We start from the raw sequence: 6,608 nt of genomic DNA, 5'->3' as shown, positions 1-6,608 counted from the left end.
TTTTCATCTCAACCCCGCTTCTTCAGCATAGCCCTCCATTCTTCACATGAGTGTCAGACTCTGGACAGTACCAGTTCCCAAAGTACTGAAGGTGTGATGCTGTCTTTCTGTCTTTGTTGCACTTTCTGCAAAGGATCACGTCCGTCTTCTTCACCTACTTTCTCTTGACGGTTCCACTTTGCTCCATCTCCTCTTTTGTTCCCTGTACTGTTGAGTACCGTAAGGAACTGCTTGGCTAGATGTGTGAGTGGAAGGTGGCACAGAAGGTAAACTGGGGTTGGGGGAGTTAAAAAACATCACCTGTGAGGGTCCAGCCACTATAGGAAGCCCCATAGATGGAAGAGAAGGGGAAGGAGACGGGCGGTCCTCTTCTTGAGCGTTGCTTCTCCTGCACTGTTTGGTGGCAGGAGGAACAGGTGGGGCTCAGCCAAACTGCCAGAATGCAGAGATGACCCTTTCTGCAGAGCTGCAGGGAGCTTCTCTGGTCCTGCTCAGGGTGCATCTGGAGCTGGCCCTGAACCTGGGAAAACATAAAACAACCAATATTCATAAACAGATTGTAAGCAGCTGAATACCGCTCCGCTCACTCCTCTTTTTCCAAGACTGTGGCAACATGAGCCGCTGAGTCTGCCTCACTCAGGGGCCATCCATCCCATAATAACACTTTTAACACATTGCATTTTCACAAGCATATCTGAGCATATCTTCATGTGAACATGAACAAGTGAAAGAAGGCTCTCTCTATAACCAGTGTTTGTTTGTCACCACGGCGGAGCCTTCATATCTACGTATCAATGGAGATGTGAAGGGCTCATTGTAAGAGAAGGAAAACACTCATACAATAATAACTAAGTGATAGTACACTCATGAAAACATAGTTATCAATGTTGTATTTCATTTCTACTCATATATCCCACATAATGCGACACACATTGTAAGCAATGCAGAAAACATGCTGTGCATAAAGTATGAGTGTATGAAGCATGCTCACAGTGTAACCATTGTGTGAGCAATCAGCTGATCAAGGTCGTTTCATCTTTAACAATCTATCTATAACACAATATGTTTTATAAACTGAGCTTTTTTGTAGAACCTCGATCTTCAAAGTAACTGAAGTTATCAATTAAATGTAGTGCAGTAAAAAGCACAATATTTCCCTCTGAATTGTAATCGAGTAGAAGTATAAAGTAGAATAAAACAGAAATACTCAAGTAAAATACAAGTAGCTCAAAATGATACTTCAGTACAGTAACGTTCTTGAGTAAATGCAATTTCCCTCGTTACTTTCCATCACTGCCTCCTGTAAGTAACGTTTAGTAATGAAATGAACGGTAAGTTACAAACAGGTGTCCAGTAACGTTGTTACGTTGTTACGTTATTGTAAAGGTTACGACTCACAGACGAGAGTGCTGTTTCATTTTAATGTAAGTCTTGTCATGCTGTATGTAACTTGACTTTATTGTAAATGAATGAATGAATACATAAAGAGAACAGTAAAATAACGGCGGAATGGCGGACAGTCCCACTTAACGTGAGTTCGCTCCGGTCATCAACAAGCGGGTCGGTTTGTTAACTTTGTCGGTGAACGTTAAAGTGACTGAACGTAACATCAGTAACGGTAGACCTAACGTTAGCTAAGTATCGCTCTCTGTAACATAATGTAATACAGTGACGGACAAATGTCACCTCATGGTGGTGTTAGAGGAAATGTCAGGGGCTCATCAAAGTCATAAGGATTCCTCCTCTGGGGACCATGAATGTCTGTAAAATATGAATGTCTAATAGTTATTAAGATATTTCTGTTTTTACCAGAGTAGTGGACCAACTCACCAACTTTGCCATAGATCCATGCAGCTAGCTTGGCTAAAAAAGCAAGACAAAAATGTTATTGTTATGTGCTGTTGAATTTTGCCAATGGATTCTACTGTCCACAGGAAGTTCTCTCTACTGTGGCATCCCATAATAGAGTGAACAGATGTAAAACTATTCAGAAATCTTTTAATAAATATAGAAATGCTTTAATAAATGTAATTGTTTTGAAGTGGATGAATCGCAGTGATTTTGGAGAATCCCTCTCCTGTCCTTTGCAAATTCCCCCTGATGTGCATCATCATCATCAGCTTTATTTACACAGTTTATTTTGTTTCCGAAACAAAAAAGATAGCATGAGCCTATACCACTATCCTCCTCCAATAGATGGTCTTGTTAAATAGGCCAAACCTTCAACACCATTTTTAGAAGTTAGTAACAGTGAACAAAATTTGTTTGTAATGTGGGCTTTTTTCATCGGTTGACATGAAGCGTCTCTCTCAGGTAGTTACAGCCATGTTTCTCAACCTGGTGGCTGTGGACCTCTGATGGTCAATGCTGGTATTGCAGTGGTCCATAAAATATTCTATTCTATTTACCCCGTTAGTTTGAATATTTCAGGCACACATACAAACAGATTACATGCAAATGTGACTATTTGATTGCAAAAAACAATTTCATAAGGTCCAGCACATTTAGGATAAAGACATCATGCTGCATAACTTGTGTAAATAAGTGGCCACAACATCAGGTCACATGTCAAGCATGTTGGCATCAGTGAGACCGTCTCCACTGACTCCACTGAGTGGATGTATTAATAGCTACTGTGCTCAGAGGATTAGCAGGAGACCAACAGAGCTTTAGAACCATTGCATAGTGATGTTGGATTAAGTCAGGGGCCTCTAACTTGGCTAAGCATGGAGTGACCACTGGAGTGAATAAATCATGCTAAAATATCAAATAACTCAGCAATGTTTAATGTTCTCTAGTATAATCACAGTGTTTCAACTGTTTATTAAAATAACAAACAGTAAAATTTTGTTAAAATTCATAATGAAGCCATAACTTTCCAAAACTATCAAAGTCATCACACTCCATTCTTCTTGAAGAAAAAAAACAAAATATTTTTGAAGGAGGTTAATGTTGCCGTAGACCGTTTACATTCAACTGCTCTAACTACACCATGGAGAGCTGATGGGTTCTGATCACAAATTGGTCTTCTTTCTGTTCCATGGTTGCAGGTTTGTTTTTTATCAAAGCAAGCGCAACATTTTATTACCTAATCAAATGACTGTGTAATCAGAATCAGCTTTATTGGCAGCAAAAAAGTAGAACAGATGTAGGTATAAACATTTAACTTATATACAATATAAGTATAAATATATATCCCCCCAAAAAAGTGTATATATCTATATATCTATATATATATGTATATATCTATATATAGATATATCTATATATCTATATCTATATATATCTATAGATATAGATATATATTAGGGGTGTAACGGTTCACAAAATTCTCGGTTCGGTTCAATATGATACAGTGGTGCCACGGTTCGGTACGTTTTCAATACAGTGATACAGTGACTATTCACGTACACTGGCCGTGATGGTGCCGGTGTAAACAGGAAGTAGATTGGTTGCTTAGTTTGAAAAAATACGACAGAGTAATAAAGTAATCTATAATAATGAAAGGTCGTGTTTGATACTTAAGATCTCTAAAATCTTCCTCTATGAACTCAAACAGACACATTTCCTGGAAAGTTTTAGAAGTTTTATTTTTCAGACTTAGTTACAGTGCCGGGGGTCTCTCTCTTTCTCTCTCTCTCTCTCTCTCTCTCTCTCTCTCTCTCTCTCTCGCTCTCACCTCACATTTACATTAAAATCAACACTTACACATAAAGGTTTAATAGATTATGGGTCTATAAATGTGGTCAAGTGGTTCTCACTTGTAGCTCTGCTGGTGTCTGAAGTCTCTGTCTACTGGAGAGCAATCCATGTTTTGTTCCTTTATAGTTTATGTGTGTTAACTTGTTGTACATAGTTGTACAGAACAAAATAAACATTAATAAGAAAAGGAAAGTCCTTCGTTTTGTGTCCGTCCTCCCTAAAGCCGCTAACGTGGCTTCAGACGGCCGCTCCGTAGGTCTGATACGCCGCTCACTAATCGCTCCATTAACAGCTGCTTCCTCCGCAGAGATGCAGACTTTAACTGAACAACAGCTGCTAGTAAAGACAACAAGGTCAACAACACCTGTAATCAGTTGTTCATATTGAATTGGATAAGTGGGAAAGCCAGGTTGGACAAAGTCTCATAAGTTCATCCTGGCTTAATTGGTTGTTCGAACGCCGAGCCAGGCTGAGGAGGGGCGGCTTTGTCAAGCCAGGTCTAACTAATACGAGTAAGTGCGCGGCCACGGCTTTCTTCAGCAGACCACAGAGATCGATCACAGATTCACTGATGAGACGACAGGTGTTGACACTTTCCTCCAATGAACAGCGGATCTGAATGCTGACGTAAGGTGACACACCTCTCATAAAATGAAGCACCGCTGCTGTCTTGAAGTTTGGAGACGGACTGATTAAATGAGTAGTGTAATTAATTGCAAGCACCTTTGCAAGTGCAGCCATTTCTAATTACTGTAATGACTGCAATAAAATCAGATTTGAGCTGGCAAACAATATGAAGGGTGTTTATTTACAATGACGAAAACACGAATAGGCCCCAATTATGAAAAAGAACTATCGTAATAGGCTAAATGTATTTATTTTTTAAATTTGATCATGTTTTGCTTTATTTCTTTTTTTAAAATAATAATTTAGCCTACGTGTTGTTTGTTTAAAAACGAGGCCAATGCGTAGCCTTCATCAGAACATGGAATGACTGTATAAAACACATTCATTTCTGATCAGCGCAGCCGCTGACTCCAAAGATAAGACAACAGAATCAACTAAGCTTGGCATTTAGCCTGGTCTGGAGCAGGCTAGCTGCAGAGAATAAATCACCATGGTAACTTGACCAGGTTAAAGTTATCCAGCTTTCGAACAACCGACTGCAGGCTAAATTCAGCCAGGATAACCAACATATCCCGGCTTAATCCCTTATCTAGGTTTCGAACAACAGGCCCTGGTCGTGAATCTGTAATCAAGACTGTTGTTTGTGAACATTTGGTCACGTGACAGGACCGTGGCGAATCAGGGAAGGACATCACGTTACGTCAGGAGGGTTGCCATGTTTGAGCGCAGTGGCTCCACCAATTTCAGCTATATTTTGTTTTTCAAAAGCAATTTAATATTATTCAAACGTATTGTTCGGTTCGTAATGCGTACCGAACCGTGAGCCCCGTACCGAACGGTTCAATACGAATACGTGTATCATTACACCCCTAATATATATATATATATATATATACACACATGAACATAAACCTATAAACAACAATGGCAATGGAATTGAGGTGATAGTGCAAGTGGTGGTAATAGTGCAATGTAATGTAAAAGGGGTCAGTCATCATGACTTTCTTCTTTCCTCCATTGTTTTTAGTTCTCAGCAAGCAGACAATAACAGAGCCGGTGAACACTGTGGAGCAGCTAAACAGCTTGTGTCTGCATAAAAAACACTTAAAATATTTTTACTAGATTTTCAAACTTCAAAAACACACGTAGATGTATGTAGTGCTATAGAAATATGTCCAGTCTATGTAAAATTATGTAGGACGAACTATGATTTTATATCATGATATTAAAGCTTTATTCTTTTGATATTGTGTGTTTCTCTCAAAATTCGGACTCTTTCCTAAAAAAAACATATTTCCAATATGTATTTTTCTCAAGCTTTAGACTAATCATTATAACATGATGAGTTTAACTACACTTCAACTGGGGAAAAATCTGGAATTTCATGAATAAAGTTTAGTGTGTTATTGTTTAACACACTAAATACTTTTACACAAACAATAATATAACTAACATTGTCTTTTTTTTTAAAAATGTGACATTATTTTATCACAAATATCCTTGCGAAACAAAAACATAATCCTGTGATATGACTTTTTTTTTAAATAATGAGGCTAATCTAATTTTTTATGTATCAAAAAGAGTGTGGCTTTATTCTCTACGATTTCTTTCATCCTCTCAGAGGCCTTAATACTGTAATTAATCATGACATCATTACGACTGATGAGCTTTACCCAATCCTTAAACTATATCTTAAACATACATCCAACTACCCTCACCCTACAGTGTTCACTGAATTATTATAGAAGGTGGTTGTCATCATTAGCGGAAACAAAAATCAAATGTAACTTCTGTTTGTTATATCCTTTATTTTCTAAAACACTGTTCGGTTTATCTGTAGAACACAACCCTTTCATCATGTACAAATCACAGCACAGTTCATTCATTCTGTAAAAAAACAAAGTCCTCCTGCTGTAATGTCTCTCAAACACAATGTGTTGACTTGAATTTAGCAACTTTACAATCCATCTATATAAATGTATAAATCTTCCTATGGATTGCTATATGTTAATGATCTGTGTGAAGAAATCGTTTCATTGCGACAGCAAACCTTACATACACAGAATTTCAGTGTTTTAATTAATATACATTTGTTTTAAATGACGTCCCTTCTTTAGGTATCCATTGGTTTGAATGAGACATTACATAGGAACACAGTAAATATATAAATGTAACTGTGAATATATTATGTAAATGTCAGAGGAATACTGACTTCAGTAAGTTAATTAATCATACAGTACATATACAAAGGCTACAATACACAGTATGAGTTTCTCACT

The sequence above is a fragment of the Cebidichthys violaceus genome, unplaced genomic scaffold (assembly GCF_023349555.1).
Source record: "Cebidichthys violaceus isolate CVI_PGR_0920_01 unplaced genomic scaffold, fCebVio1.0.p SCAF_6, whole genome shotgun sequence".
NCBI lineage: Eukaryota > Metazoa > Chordata > Actinopteri > Perciformes > Stichaeidae > Cebidichthys > Cebidichthys violaceus.
The sequence above is the reverse complement of the archived record's forward strand: the minus strand, read 5'-3'. Positions refer to the sequence as shown.